A 17,745-nucleotide genomic window follows, 5' to 3' on the forward strand; every position below is an offset into this window, starting at 1 on the left:
ATGAACGGCAAATGTCAATACACCTATGCAATGTCAGTGACTGATCCTGCAGGAGTTTTTTTCTTGTAGCATTTTCCCGAACCCCCATAACGATCCGATCTCTGATAAGACTTTCCTCAAATGCACCATAGTTACATGTCTTTGCAAGGGACCTTAATGCTGCGACATACGCATCTATTGTTTCCCCTTGTTCCTGAGTCCTGTTATTAAAGAGGTAACGTTCATAAGTCTCATTAGTCTGTCCAATGCAGAACTTTTCGAATTTGTCCAACACTTTGTCTACATCTGTTTTGTCGTCATCGTTGTCAAACGTGAGGCCATCATATATTTGTAATGCATCTGGTCCTATACAAGTTAGCAGAGTAGCATTTCTCAGTTCTTTAGTTTTGTGTTTTAGGCCACTCGCGATCTCATAATTGTCCCAAATACGACGGAATGTTTTCCAGTTAAATAAATTGCCTCGTAAGTCTAGCGCTGTGGGAACGGAAAGGTTTGCAGGAGCTTGTACACCAATGGGAACGGCATTCATTTGGGCTTGGAAAATCATGGGAATTGTACTAGAGGTTGTGTTTGTAGTACCAGTTGCCATTTTTATGGACACGGTGATGTTTGCACTTGAGTTCGGTTTTACCGTTTCACTTTGTGTTCATTATTTGACACTCGTTACTTGGTTTGAATCTCCCAGTCTTACCACAGACTTCTGACACCAGCGTCATTCATGATGTTTGTGATCGACATAAACCCAACACACTTATCAGCTTGAGCACATGCATATGGTATACACAAAAACTGATGACATCATAAACCGGAAGTACCATTTTCAAGGGAGTGTCTATTATGGGGAGAAACCATTATTGTAGTTTCTTTATTATCGTTACAGTTAGTATATGTATGTGTTTATACAGGTTAACTGTTTATCTACCTCCACGACAGCTGTTCAGTCTGCCAGTGTACGTGATGGAGGGGATAAATTAGAAGTGGTGTGGAATGATGGCAAAGTGTCAAGGTAGGAGTAGGATTTTCATACACTAAGTAATATTCACAGGTGACCATTTGTATTTGGTGGATGGACTGATGAGTATATATGACAGTGGTGAGATTTTTTTCAGAAAATACGAGATTTGAAAAATCATTAAAAAATCGGAATATTTACTATAACTCTGTTTTATGTAGTAAATATCCCGATTTTTTTAATGATTTTTCAAATCTCATATTTTCTGAAAAAAAAATCACATAACTGTTATATGTACTCATCAGTCCATTCACTAAATACAAAAAAGTATGACAATATCAATTTTCATTGAGTTGGCCCCCTGTGGTAATATTGCACCATACTATTCGACGAACGGCGAACTTTGTGTAACTTAACATTACTAATTGATTTGAAGGCACAAGACCATTTTACGGCGGCGTAATAGGGCCACTACAAAATTTTATTTATCTTGTACGTACAAGTTATCTTGTACGTACAAGTTAGTATCTTGTACGTACAACTTAGTATCTTGTACGTACAAGTTACTATCTTGTACGTACAAGTTACTATCTTGTACGTACAACTTATAGTATCTTGTACGTACAAGATAGTATCTTGTACGTACAACTTAGTATCTTGAACATACAAGTTGAGTTGAACTGCTGTTCATCACCGCATAATTGAGTCATCCGCCTGATATTTTTCGTAATTAAAGATAGTCGGTCTACTTTGCATTGCTTCAAGCACGATCACAGGTTTATTAACTTATTTGACAATATTAAAAATATGAATATATATTAATGAGAACAATATATTTTTCACAATCGTAATTTGAAATTGCCGGATTATGAGTTGAAACTGTATAGTCACTTGCATTATTTTGAAACTGACACTGTATAGTTCCTTTCGAGAAAACTGTATAGTCGCTTGTTTTATAGATAAGATACATTTAGTGATAAAATGGATATGATACATCTCCGATGAATGATAAGTTTTATCTATTAAACAAATTCGTAATTTTCTTCAGTAATAAAAGTTAAATACTTCACAATGGTGCCATTATTGGAAATGTATAAGCATTTATTTTACTTCAGAATAGTAGTATTGAAAATAATTAACTGCCTCCGAAAAAAATCCTAGGCATTATGCCCTAATTCGAATGAGTTACTGATTGCACAGACAACAAAAGCAAAACAAATTATTTCATATGTGTTTTTGTGTTTATTAGACATGTATACACACATCAATTATTGTTTTACACATTTACATATATGTGTTCGGAAACTTATCACAGCATTACAACTCCACAACATATATTCTTTTCTCCCTTTGGCTTAAACAAAGTTTACGTAATATACGTATACATGTAGCTTCATGCGATGCCATTGTGACAGTAAACCAGCCACAGCCTTTAATACCGAGAGTTTCAACATTATACTAAGATACTAAGTTGTACAAGATACTAGCTTGTACGTACAAGATACTAACTTGTACGTACAAGATACTAACTTGTACGTACAAGATACTAAATTGTACGTACAAGATACTAAATTGTACGTACAAGATAATAACTTGTACGTACAAGATAAATAAAACTTTGTAGTGGCCCTAATACGCCGCCGTACCATTTAATACACTGTGAGCGAAAAAATCTGCAGTTACTTTGTCTTACCTGCCCGTTTTATCAGCTACACGGGATTGAAATGCTTATGTTAATATGTTATTTTTATTACAACCTAATAGTAATCATATTCATTTAAATCTTATTAAGATAAAAATGTGTTTTTGTATACTTAAGGTACCATGCCGTGTGGCTGAGGCACCATTGTCTTTGTGAGGATTGTTATTCTACTAAAGTCAACCAAGTATTGATAGAGGTAGACAAACTGCCACTCGAGATAAAAGTCAAAGATGTCAAAATAGCAGGTAATAATCTATATCTCTACTGAGTGTGTAACCACAAAAATACTCAGGTTTTATGTTAATGTAAAACGTGTCTCAAACAGAAAAGTCAAGTCAGCCATTCATATAGTGCCTATCTAATAAAAAAATAACTATACATAGATTTCCATGCCTAACAATATAAATACATATACATGAATACATATACAGTTTTATTTATCGGTGGGGATAATTTAAGTTTTAAGTTTTATAACATGGATCGTTGACTACTTAATAGTTTTGTTCGGTAATTTTTGCAAATCATTTTTCAAAAGTTATAGATTGTATATCGGTTTCAATCTTGCACTTTTAAACCAACTTTTTTTTTGTTATTTAATTTCGATTTCGCGAAAATGTATCTGCGCAAGTAGGTATATATGGGTATATATGAAATTGAATTGAAAGACACCTCTTACATTGAAAAGTTTTCCTATTTATTCTGAAATGAATATTGCGAAATCGAGAATCTGTGAAAGACAGTTGATTTAATGTCTTTCGCTTACTATTCACTTTTAAAGTGAAATGACAAATACATGTATCTTTCTCTCTGTCAGTGAAAGGTTTATCATTTCCTGTTTTAAATACATGAAAGTTATTCTTTGCGAACATATATTGAAATTTATATGTACAATCTACTAACATTGAAAGACATTTGTTCTAAAAGTACCTGGTTACGTCAGATAAAGTTGAATCTCATTGATACCTCGGGCTCCATACTTACTAAAACCAACCAACTGTTTCAGAGGATGGACAGATCGATATTCTGTGGGATGATAATCATTTGGGGATGGTGACGTCAGATTTCCTGAGAAAATATTGTTACTCATCCAGCAGTTTATCGGCGAGGAAAGCCTCCGTAAAGACGTCACTATATAAAGGGGTAGGAAAACCGAGTGAATCACAAGATTGAGAGTACAATTAAATAACCTTAAAAAGCGCAGCTAACATTTATTAGTCTATGGCCCGCCATCCGCTTATTATTGCGTCATAGTAGAAGATAGCTGTTTAAAAGTCTTTGACGATAATGAATGACAGCTCATTTGGTTTTTAATGTGCAGCGACCCTTTACTTTCAGAAATAATTACATTTCGAGTATTCAGTAAAAGTCACTCTCAAAAACAAACAAAACACATATGCTAGTTAATCCTCATAATTCAAATCGTTAAATATTGTCTCGTAAGCTTTACGTGGTCGTTTCAACCAATCAAAAGCGACGTTACAAAACATAACGATTCTTTCCTGTATTTAACGATTATTCAAATGTTTAAACCGATTTATAAATTAGTTCTCGTTATAAACACAATTGAATTATCATCGGTAATCGGTGTCTTTATTGAAGAGGTTTTATTTCGTTTTACCTTTTTTATATTCATTTGTGTGATTATGCATTTGATAGATGTTGCCGATCTTTATGTGAAAAATGTCATCTTTATTTTCACAGTCTACACTACAGAGTGTCACATGGGCTGACTGTGAAGCGGACGATAAGCATGTTTACAGGTGGGGATTTCATAAGCATGTTTACAGGTGGGGATTTCATAGGCATGTGAACAGGTGGGGATTTTATAGGCATGTTTACGGGTGGGAATTTCATAGGCATGTTTACAGGTGGGGATTTCATAGGCATGTTTACAGGTGGGGATTTCGTAAGCACGTTTACAGGTGGGGATTTCATTAGTATGTGTACAGGTGGGGATTTCATAGACATGTTTACAGGTGGGGATTTCATAGGCATGTGTACAGGTGGAGATTTCGTAGGCATGTTTACAGGTGGGGATTTCATAAGCATGTGTACAGGTGGGGATTTCGTAGGCATGTTTACAGGTGGGGATTTCGTAGGCATGTTTACAGGTGGGAAGTTCATAAGCATGTTTACAGGTGGGGATTTCATAGGAATGTGTACAGGTGGGGATTTCGTAGGCATGTTTACAGGTGGGGATTTCGTAGGCATGTTTACAGGTGGGGATTTCTTAGGCATGTTTACAGGTGGGGATTTCATAGGCATGTTTACAGGTGGGGATTTCGTAGGCATGTTTACAAGTGGGAAGTTCATAAGCATGTTTACAGGTGGGGATTTCGGTCAACACTACATACTTTAAGTTAATTTTCGAAACAGAGATTGGCACTGAAAGGCAAGTCAATTCGATAGGTAATTTCTATTGATTGTAAAATGGAACTAACAATACATCTTGGTTTATTTATTCGAGATTACCTGAATGTGGTAGAAATAAACCATTCAACAAATTATCATATTAGCTATGTTTATGATCAATGTTAGCTAGATTGGATTGATTGCTTTCATTTATGCTGCCAGATAATATATTACTTTAACGCCGAAGGCCAGCGTGCATCATTAGATTAGCCATTGTCCATTTGGCATTCATACTCACGTAATTGCCAACTGATAATTTTTGAACCGAATTTTTGAATTTGCCAGAAATGACGTAATAATTGATGACGCCAAAACTTGATGACGCGACGTAAATAGGCTCGTCGAGAGTGATCACTTCAAAGATATTGAGGCGCGATTTGCCGATGGAAGTGACATCGAACGTGTGTAATTTATGGGTTTTCACCGAATTCTTCGGATCCAAAAGAAAAATAGATATCTACAAACACTAATAAATAATCGTAAACTTATTTTATTCCATAACATTAAGCGGTCGGATATATGCAAATTCCAATACATTTATGAAATAAAAAAAAAAGTACTGATCCAATTCCTCGCACATCTATATTGATCATGTACACGCACATGTACCCGTACAACCACATAATCATTGTTCAATACGTTGCATGTCTCACTCTGTTAGGCACTTAGATAGAGTCGATGCATACTGGGCAATATACCGTGCCAAAAGTATTCGGCCACGTCATTTTTATATATTTCATGCATGGGACAAATTTTAATCAATTTTCATGGGTTCATTTCCCATTTTCGAGCGACAGTAGCAAAATTACAGACTGATTGCTTATAGTTATAATAAGAATAATTTTCGATTGGTAATTTCAGGACATACATGTATAGGTGTTTAGCACGCTGATCCAAACCCCGATTTAGGACTTTCTGTGTCATGTCATCCTCGATACTCCAGGGGATCCGATCCATGCCCGAGCTATGTAACGGTACACTGTGGTTGGCTGTGTGGCGTTGATGTTTGGCGTCGCTCTCTCTGTAGTCTTCAAAGGAAATGCCTGTGATTGGTTCAGCTCTTTTCCGATGAGCTGCCTCCAATTTTCCAGGGGTGTAGAGATCGTAAGTGATCGGAACCCCTAGAGTATCGAGGATGGTGTCATCTTAGTGACGCACTTTATATATTAGTTATGAAGGATGATATTGAATGGAAAATTATCACTCCTCTTTCCAACAGTAGTACCATTTTGGCACTTATTGTATGTTTATTGTGTTCATGTTGTTGTTATTTGTTTAGCTTGTTTTTTCAATTTGATAATGTATCAATAATGTCCATTTCGAATAAAAATTGAGATAACAGAGGCGGAACGACTACCGGTATCGTTGTCAGGGTAGTGATGCGGTCCGAAGTTGAGCGAGCCGCCATATTTGATTTTCAACCGAGGAAAGTAACTGTGAAATAGCCTGTTGATTAAATGGTATGACTGTTGAGCTGCTGAATGTTTGAAATGTATCGGTCTATGTACGCGATATAGACTAAATTCTTCATAGTCACGACTTTTATTTTATTGTACGGATGATAGACAAGTGTTTGCATGGTGTGTGACTGACGTAACTATGGAATTCCTTGAACATTCCTGAGGAAAGCCCCCGGTTGTAGCCTTGACCAGCGATTCTTTTTGTTGTTTATTACCGTTACAATGCTTGATCACATATTCTGTTTTGATGTCAAATACATTTTAATTGGATCTAATAACAACTCTTTAATATTGTTTTGAATCCGACAACGAGGAAACTTTGTTTACACTTCATACAGTGGGCCAACCGAGTAGGCTAATGACGAGTCCGTGCCGCCTAAGGATCAGCCTTGAGACAAATAGAAGACCGAAATCGTTTTTTTAGTTTATTATTAATTCAAAGCAAATCTGTCATCTGTGAAAAGGTAAAATGTAAATTAAGTAATTAAAGTTTATTTAGATTATCATATGACGCAAAATCTTACCGAAGCGTGAACTAGAAGTAGTCCGATCCTACTCTGGGTTTGCATTCATACGTCGTTGCGTTTACGCTAATTTGAACGCAACTCCCCTCCCATTGACTATATAGGGGCATATGTAAATATATTTCATATGACGCCGGTACCGTTGGATAGTTTCACATTTATATGTCAAAATCTCTTTGGTCTGTAGTCAGATATCATATTCTGTGGACAGTCAATTAAACTTGCGATTTCTTATTGATATATACAATTGTAGTATATATAAACCTCAAGCTTCATAAAACATAATTATGTACAAAAATGACATGGACATGCAGTAATGTAATATTTTTTTATGAGTTCTAAAACGTGAGGTTATATTTATTTACCGAAATATTGACTGGTTTATATAGGAATGTATGCCGTTAACGCTATGGAATCCATATAATACATGTAAAATAGAATATGTGTGTTAAGGCCGCGAATTAGTTAGTTGTGGTACTGTGACCAAATAAAGCTGAGAATAGCTTTTTGCTAGACGCATGTTTCGGTACGACCCCGGTCATCCTGTAAACATGTTCTCCTATGTCGTTTTTATTGAAGAGAAGACGAGGAGAATAAAATATAACACTATGCATATACAAAATAAATGAGCAGCATAGTGTATTGATAAGAATATAGTGATATAACATTAATAAAATTGTCTCTCTATTCTGTGTAATGCGCATGAAACTGAATGAAAAACAAGTAATAGGCCTAAAAAAAGGGTGGAAATGTCTGGATCAAGATGACGTCTATCCTTTGTAAATGACGTCATGCTACGTCATATTTGACGTCATAAAATGACGTCGGTTGAAATTTCGGAAGATATTTATTTACGGTCATTTACTTTAATTCAGTCATATATACGCAAATATCAAAATAAAGCAAAATGGGGTCTGGTATTTTTGAGATCGGCCCAATCGGCCCTCTGGCACTCTGGAAACCCGAAGATCGGCCCAAATCGGCCCTACGGCACTATAAGGGTTAAATATGCTGCCACTCATGTGAAATTATACGCAGAGTGAGCATTGTGCAAAACCGTCATTCGAACAAAATATATATTAGAACATATTCAGATTAATTTTTGTTCAGAACACAATTCAATGAAGGCTCTAATTTAAAAAGTGTCATATGCGTCACTTCTACTTTAGAGCTCGTTTGTTCAATATTTTGAAAAAAATGATAGTAAGAAAAAAATGGATGTGTTTTGTGATCTATTAGTTGTTAGTTATATTGAATCATTGGTCAAGATACATTGTAGATAATTCTCCTCATCCTTTGATGTTTTAGTTGGCTGAAGAACATAAATGAACATGGACTTGCGATGGTCAAGAATGCTCCTGCTACCCCTAATCTGCTATCCGATGTAAGATGTACCATTTTATAACAACATATTATATTTCAAAGTAAATTATCCTGTCAAAATAAAATGGCTGAGTGAATTTGCGATCTGCATTTTTGGTCCTATTCTTATTGCAAACTGTACTGAACATCTTCTCATTTTGCACAATGTAAAGATATTCAGCAAAATTTGCAGCAAGAATAGGACCAAAATTCGGGCCGAAAATTCACTCAGCAATTTTACTTTGACAGGATAATTTACTTTGAAAAATATTGTGTCTAGCATATTCTTTTCATAACATAATATCAAAGGTTTAACTTGAATAGGTTTTTTTATGTTATAGAGATATAACACAAAAGTCTGAGTGTACTCTAAATAAACCGCAAAGCGGTTTATGATGAGAGTACACTCAGATTTTTGTGTAATATCTCTATAACATAAGAAAATTATTCAAATTAATCCTTATAATTCAATTTACTCAAGATAATCTTTTCAATACTCAAAATTCATTTGGGATTCTTTTGTCTATGAAATCATTACGCCGTCATCTAAGCCAATCAGAAGCAACATTACAAACGGCGACGCCATTTTTTCCTTTATGGGCTGATAAAGTAAATTGTTAATGCCAATGAAAATGCTCGTAACAAGCAAAATTGAATTATATGTATATAAATAATTTTGAAATGGCCTAAACGTTGTTAGATTGCCGATGAAATACACAGCTATTATAGATAAGTGTGCCTATTGCCAATGTTTCGACAATACAATTTTCATGGTATCACATATACATATATATGTACCGACATTTAAAGTTAATGTTGCTATTCATTGAAAGAGTAATCTCGGGATGATATGCTATGTTGATATAAAAACAAAGGGTTAAGGATCGTATTTCGAGTGCAATGTTACAAAGCTTAACACATATTAACATCTAACGCGTTCTTTATATTTTTCGCTCATGATTTTAATCATGAACTTATCGAATAAAAAAGCTTTTTACTTGAATTCATATACAAACAATGGACGGATATATTGTACCAAATTCCACCTAGTCACTAGTTTACAGCTGATTCTCAATTATTAATATCTGTTTTTTGTCGAATTGGCAGTTCATTCCAAAACATATGGGCGCCATTACTTGATAATACACTATGGAAAGGTAGGTTGATTGTTAGTGATCTGTATGTAAATATAAACTTGATAAAACATAATGGAAAGGTAGTTGATTGATAGTAGTTTATCTAAATATGAACTTGATAATACATATGGAAAGAGTAGGGGTTGATTGTTAGTGTGTATCAAAATATGAACTTTGATAAAACATATGGAAAGGTACGTTTGATTGTTAGTGTGTATCTAAATATAAACTTGATAATACATATGGAAAGGTAGGTTGATTGTTAGTGTGTATCTAAATATAAACTTGATAATACATATGGAAAGGTAGGTTGATTGTTAGTGTGTATCTAAATATAAACTTGATAATACATATGGAAAGGTAGGTTGATTGTTAGTGTGTATCTAAATATAAACTTGATAATACATATGGAAAGGTAGGTTGATTGTTAGTGTGTATCTAAATATAAACTTGATAATACATATGGAAAGGTAGGTTGATTGTTAGTGTGTATCTAAATATAAACTTGATAATACATATGGAAAGGTAGGTTGATTGTTAGTGTGTATCTAAATATAAACTTGATAATACATATGGAAAGGTAGGTTGATTGTTAGTGTGTATCTAAATATAAACTTTATAATACATATGGAAAGGTAGGTTGATTGTTAGTGTGTATCTAAATATAAACTTGATAATACATATGGAAAGGTAGGTTGATTGTTAGTGTGTATCTAAATATAAACTTGATAATACATAGGAAAGGTAGGTTGATTGTTAGTGTGTATCTAAATATAAACTTGATAATACATATGGAAAGGTAGGTTGATTGTTAGTGTGTATCTAAATATAAACTTGATAATACATATGGAAAGGTAGGTTGATTGTTAGTGTGTATCTAAATATAAACTTGATAATACATATGGAAAGGTAGGTTGATTGTTAGTGTGTATCTAAATATAAACTTGATAATACATATGGAAAGGTAGGTTGATTGTTAGTGTGTATCTAAATATAAACTTGATAATACATATGGAAAGGTAGGTTGACTGTTAGTCTGTATCTAAATATAAACTTGATAATACATACGGAAAGGTAGGTTGATTGTTAGTGTGTATCTAAATATAAACTTGATAATACATATGGAAAGGTAGGTTGATTGTTAGTGTGTATCTAAATATAAACTTGATAATACATACGGAAAGGTAGGTTGATTGTTAGTGTGTATCTAAATATAAACTTTTTTGATATTACATATGGAAAGGTAGGTTGACTGTTAGTCTGTATCTAAATATAAACTTGATAATACTGTATCATAAATATAAAACTATAATAAAATAAGGAAAGGTAGGTTTGAATGTTATGTGTTATCTAAATATATAGTGTTAAACTTGATAATTATAAAATTCCATCTTTTATTTTGAACCTAATATAGTAATGTTAAACTTTAGTGTGATAAACATATAAACTTGTTATCTAAATAAATGCAAAATAAGCAACTTGATAATACATTGGAAAGGTAGTTTGATTTTAGTGTGTATCTAAATATATAAACAAATGATATAGAATCAAAATGGTACAAACATTGAATACGGAAAGGTGCCATAGGTTGTATGACGGTCTATTGTTACTTGTTTGTATAACCAAATTGATATTCAATAAACATCTGAAAACCATATACATACAAACAATTTAAGTTCCATGTAAATTGTGTTCTAATGACCTCTTATGGAAAAGGTTTTGAAGTATGGAAAGTTATTGTTAGTGTGTATAAATATAAACTTGATAAAATGTGATACATTAATCGGTTAGATTCTTTCAAAAGAATTACCTTGGAAATGTAGGTTGATTGTTAGTACTTTGATCTAAATATAAATTGATAATACATCCTTATTAATGGACAAAGGTAAACAAAATGGTTGAAACGTTTGGTGAAACGACACTTATTCTGAACAGAAAACAGTTTAAGTGAGTTAATGCGGATTTTCAAATATAAACTTGATAAATAATAACGACCCACTTATTTGCGTCTAAAAGTCTCGTTGATTTTTTAGTGTGTATTAAAATATGTATTAAGTTACTAAATAAACGTTACCTTAAACCTTTGATAAAGGTACATACAAGGAAAGGTAGGTTGACAATACAAGTTACCTTTAGACCCTTTATTTTCTGTTTAGTAAATAAATATAATTGATAGGTTACAAGTTACCTTTAGACCCTTTATTTCTCCGTACGGTTACAATAATAAGGTTACCTTTAGACCCTTTATTCTTGTTTAGTGTGTATACCTTTAGTTACAATTGGTAAATATAAAAGACCCTTTTATTCTTCTTTACAATACAAGTTACCTTTAGACCCTTTATTCCTCTGTATTACTAAAGTATAAACTTTATTTCTCCGATTAGGTACAATAAAGTTACCTTTAGACCCTTTATTACAGGTACAATGGAAAGGTAGGTTTAGACTGTTAGTTTAGACCCTTTATTCCTCCGTATTATCAATACAAGTTACCTTTAGACCTTTGATCTTCGTTTAGGTTACAATACAAACCTTTATTCTTCTGTATACAATAAAGTTTGCCAAACCCTTTATCAAGTTTAGGTTATATTTATAGCACTGTAATTACGAAACCCTTTATTCCTTGTCTTATTTTTCATTTGCCTTCATTTACCTTTAGACCCTATTTTATCTTGATTCAGCCCATTTATAATACTTGTTTACACGGCGATACTAAGGTTAAATAAAATATTTTGCCGTTAACTCATTTTTTTTCAAGATGTCGGATCCCTTTATCATACAAGTTATTTAGACCCTGTTATTATCTTATTAGTGTGTTACAATTATTTAAGTTTACCTTTATACCCTTTAGATTAACCTAATTAATGTATTTTACAATACAAGATTTTAAACCCTTTATTTCCGTTGAATTACTTGACAAGTTACCTTCAAGACCCTTTATTCCTCCTGTATTAGGTTACATGTTTAGATAATTAGGTACAAGTACAAGTTACCTTTATATTGTAGCAATTTATGACGTCATAGCGGTTATACAAGGAAGACAATACAAGTTACCAACCCTTTATTCTTTAGGCAAGTACCTTTAGACACAATACAAGTGACCTTTAGACCCTTTATTTCTCTCCATATTAGGTTTACAATACAAGTTTACCTTTAGACCTTTATTCCTTCGTATTAGGTTTACAATACAAGTTACCTTTAGACCTTTATTCCTCCGTATTAGGTTACAAATACAAGTTACCTTTAGACCCTTATATTCCTCTGTATTAGGTTACCAAAGTTTACCTTTATCCTCCTGTATTAGGTTACAATACAAGTTACCTTTAGACCCTTTATTCTTCTGTATTAGGTTACAATACAATTGTTACTTTAGACCCTTTATTCTCTCTGTATTAGGTTACAATACAAGTTACCTTTAGACCCTTTATTCTTCTGTATTAGGTTACAATACAAGTTACCTTTAGACCCTTTGATTCTCTGTATTAGGTTACAATACAAGTTACCTTTAGACCCTTTATTCCTCCGTATTAGGTTACAATACAAGTTACCTTTAGACCTTTATTCTTCCGTATTAGGTTACAATACAAGTTACCTTTAGACCCTTTATTCCTCGTATTAGGTTACAATACAAGTTACCTTTAGACCTTTTATTCTTCCTGTATTAGGTTACAATACAAGTTACCTTTAGACCCTTTATTCTCTCCGTATTAGGTTACAATACAATGTTACCTTTAGACCCCTTTATTCCTCCGTATTAGGTTACAATACAAGTTACCTTTAGACCCTTTATTCTTCTGTATTAGGTTACAATACAAGTTACCTTTAGACCCTTTATTCCTTCCGTATTAGGTTACAATACAAGTTACCTTTAGACCCCTTTATTCCTCTGTATTTCCTATTTTAGGTTACAATACAAGTTACCTTTAGACCCTTTATTCCTCCGTATTAGGTTACAATACAAGTTACCTTTAGACCCTTTATTCCTCTTAGTATTAGGTTACAATACAAGTTACCTTTAGACCCTTTATTCCTCTGTATTAGGTTACAATACAAGTTACCTTTAGACCTTTATTCTTCTTATTACAGTTACCTTTATGACCCTTTAGTATTGGTTACAATACAAGTTACCTTTAGACCCTTTATTCTTCTGTATTAGGTTACAATACAAAGTTACCTTTAGACCCTTTATTCTTCTGTATTAGGTTACAATACAAGTTACCTTTAGACCCTTTTTTCCTCGTATTAGGTTACAATACAAGTTACCTTTAGACCCTTTATTCTTCCGTATTAGGTTACAATACAAGTTACCTTTAGACCCTTTTATTCTTCTGTATTAGGTTACAATACAAAGTTACCTTTAGACCCTTTATTCCTCCGTATTAGGTTACAATACAAGTTACCTTTAGACCTTTTATTCCTCCGTATTAGGTTACAATACAAGTTACCTTTAGACCCTTTATTCTCCGTATATTAGGTTACAATACAAAGTTTAGACCCTTTATTCCTTTAGACCTTTTTATTCCTCCGTATTAGGTTACAATACAAGTTACCTTTAGACCCTTTATTCCTCCGTATTAGGTTACAATACAAGTTACCTTTAGACCTTTTATTCTTCTGTATTAGGTTACAATACAAGTTACCTTTAGACCCTTTTATTCTGTATTAGGTTACAAATACAAGTTACCTTTAGACCCTTTATTCTTCTGTATTAGGTTACAATACAAGTTACCTTTAGACCCTTTTATTCTTCTCTCGTATTAGGTTACCTTACAAGTTACCTTTAGACCCTTTTATTCTTCGTATTAGGTTACAATACAAGTTACCTTTAGACCCTTTATTCTCTCCGTATTAGGTTACAATACAAGTTACCTTTAGACCATTTTTTTCTTCTGTATTAGGTTACATATACAAGTTACCTTTAGACCTTTATTCCTCCGTATTAGGTTACAATACAAGTTACCTTTAGACCTTTTATTCCTCTGTATTAGGTTACAATACAAGTTACCTTTAGACCCTTTATTCCTCCGTATTAGGTTACAATACAAGTTACCTTTAGACCCTTTATTCTTCCGTATTAGGTTACAATACAAGTTACCTTTAGACCCTTTATTCTTCTGTATTAGGTTTACAATACAAAGTTACCTTTAGACCTTTATTCTTCTGTATTAGGTTACAATACAAGTTACCTTTAGACCCTTTATTCCTCCGTATTAGGTTACAATAAATACAAGTTACCTTTAGACCTTTTTATTCCTCTGTATTAGGTTACAATACAAGTTACCTTTAGACCTTTATTCCTCCGACCTTTTATTCCTTATTAGGTTACAATACAAGTTACCTTTAGACCCTTTATTCTCTGTATTAGGTTACAATACAAGTTACCTTTAGACCCTTTATTCCTCCGTATTAGGTTACAATACAAGTTACCTTTAGACCCTTTTATTCTTCCGTATTAGGTTACAATACAAGTTACCTTTAGACCCTTTTATTCTTCTGTATTAGGTTACAATACAAGTTACCTTTAGACCCTTTATTCTTCTGTATTAGGTTACAATACAAGTTACCTTTAGACCCTTTATTCCTCCGTATTAGGTTACAATACAAGTTACCTTTAGACCTTTTATTCTTCTGTATTAGGTTACAATACAAGTTACCTTTAGACCTTTTATTCCTCCGTATTAGGTTACAATACAAGTTACCTTTAGACCCTTTATTCTTCTGTATTAGGTTACAATACAAGTTACCTTTAGACCCTTTATTCCTCCGTATTAGGTTACAATACAAGTTACCTTTAGACCCTTTATTCTTCTGTATTAGGTTACAATACAAGTTACCTTTAGACCCTTTATTCTTCTGTATTAGGTTACAATACAAGTTACCTTTAGACCCTTTATTCTTCTGTATTAGGTTACAATACAAGTTACCTTTAGACCCTTTATTCCTCCGTATTAGGTTACAATACAAGTTACCTTTAGACCCTTTTATTCTTCTGTATTAGGTTACAATACAAGTTACCTTTAGACCTTTTATTCCTCTGTATTAGGTTACAATACAAGTTACCTTTAGACCCTTTATTCCTCCGTATTAGGTTACAATACAAGTTACCTTTAGACCTTTTTCTTTATTCCTCCGTATTAGGTTACAATACAAGTTACCTTTAGACCCTTTATTCCTCTGTATTAGGTTACAATACAAGTTACCTTTAGACCCTTTTATTCCTCCGTATTAGGTTACAATACAAGTTACCTTTAGACCCTTTATTCCTCCGTATTAGGTTACAATACAAGTTACCTTTAGACCTTTTATTCTTCCGTATTAGGTTACAATACAAGTTACCTTTAGACCCTTTATTCTCTTCCGTATTAGGTTACAATACAAGTTACCTTTAGACCCTTTATTCTTCTGTATTAGGTTACAATACAAGTTACCTTTAGACCCTTTATTCTTCTCCGTATTAGGTTACAATACAAGTTACCTTTAGACCTTTTATTTCTCCGTATTAGGTTACAATACAAGTTACCTTTAGACCCTTTATTCTTCTGTATTAGGTTACAATACAAGTTACCTTTAGACCTTTTATTCTTCTGTATTAGGTTACAATACAAGTTACCTTTAGACCCTTTATTCCTCCGTATTAGGTTACAATACAAGTTACCTTTAGACTCGTTTAGTTACATTTTAGTCCCTCCTGTATTAGGTTACAATACAAGTTACCTTTAGACCCTTTATTCTTCTGTATTAGGTTACAATACAAGTTACCTTTAGACCCTTTATTCCTCCGTATTAGGTTACAATACAAGTTACCTTTAGACCTTTTATTCCTCCGTATTAGGTTACAATACAAGTTACCTTTAGACCTTTATTCTTCCGTATTAGGTTACAATACAAGTTACCTTTAGACCCTTTATTCTTCTGTATTAGGTTACAATACAAGTTACCTTTAGACCCTTTATTCTTCTCGTATTAGGTTACAATACAAGTTACCTTTAGACCCTTTATTCCTCCGTATTAGGTTACAATACAAGTTACCTTTAGACCCTTTTTTAATTTCCGTATTAGGTTACAATACAAGTTACCTTTAGACCCTTTATTCTTCCGTATTAGGTTACAATACAAGTTACCTTTAGACCTTTTATTCCTCCTGTATTAGGTTACAATACAAGTTACCTTTAGACCTTTTATTCTTCTGTATTAGGTTACAATACAAGTTACCTTTAGACCCTTTATTCTTCTGTATTAGGTTACAATACAAGTTACCTTTAGACCCTTTATTCCTCCATATTAGGTTACAATACAAGTTACCTTTAGACCCTTTATTCCTCCGTATTAGGTTACAATACAAGTTACCTTTAGACCCTTTAGTTACCTTTAGACCCTTTATTCCTCCGTATTAGGTTACAATACAAGTTACCTTTAGACCCTTTATTCTTCTGTATTAGGTTACAATACAAGTTACCTTTAGACCCTTTATTCCTCCGTATTAGGTTACAATACAAGTTACCTTTAGACCCTTTATTCCTCCGTATTAGGTTACAATACAAGTTACCTTTAGACCCTTTATTCTTCTGTATTAGGTTACAATACAAGTTACCTTTAGACCCTTTATTCCTCCGTATTAGGTTACAATACAAGTTACCTTTAGACCCTTTATTCCTCCGTATTAGGTTACAATACAAGTTACCTTTAGACCCTTTATTCTTCTGTATTAGGTTACAATACAAGTTACCTTTAGACCTTTTATTCTTCTGTATTAGGTTACAATACAAGTTACCTTTAGACCCTTTATTCCTCCGTATTAGGTTACAATACAAGTTACCTTTAGACCTTTTATTCCTCCGTATTAGGTTACAATACAAGTTACCTTTAGACCCTTTATTCTTCTGTATTAGGTTACAATACAAGTTACCTTTAGACCCTTTATTTTCCTCCGTATTAGGTTACAATACAAGTTACCTTTAGACCCTTTATTCCTCCGTATTAGGTTACAATACAAGTTACCTTTAGACCCTTTATTCCTCCGTATTAGGTTACAATACAAGTTACCTTTAGACCTTTTATTCTTCTGTATTAGGTTACAATACAAGTTACCTTTAGACCCTTTATTCCTCCGTATTAGGTTACAATACAAGTTACCTTTAGACCCTTTATTCTTCTGTATTAGGTTACAATACAAGTTACCTTTAGACCCTTTATTCCTCCG

General features: G+C 33.1%; 1 pseudogene; it reads left to right on the plus strand.

The window, feature by feature from the left end:
• LOC138326872 (gamma-butyrobetaine dioxygenase-like) overlaps positions 1-17,745 on the plus strand; it is a 38,397-nt pseudogene that overhangs the window by 13,486 nt on the left and 7,166 nt on the right.

Source organism: Argopecten irradians, chromosome 7, assembly GCF_041381155.1.
Source record: "Argopecten irradians isolate NY chromosome 7, Ai_NY, whole genome shotgun sequence".
Lineage (NCBI taxonomy): Eukaryota > Metazoa > Mollusca > Bivalvia > Pectinida > Pectinidae > Argopecten > Argopecten irradians.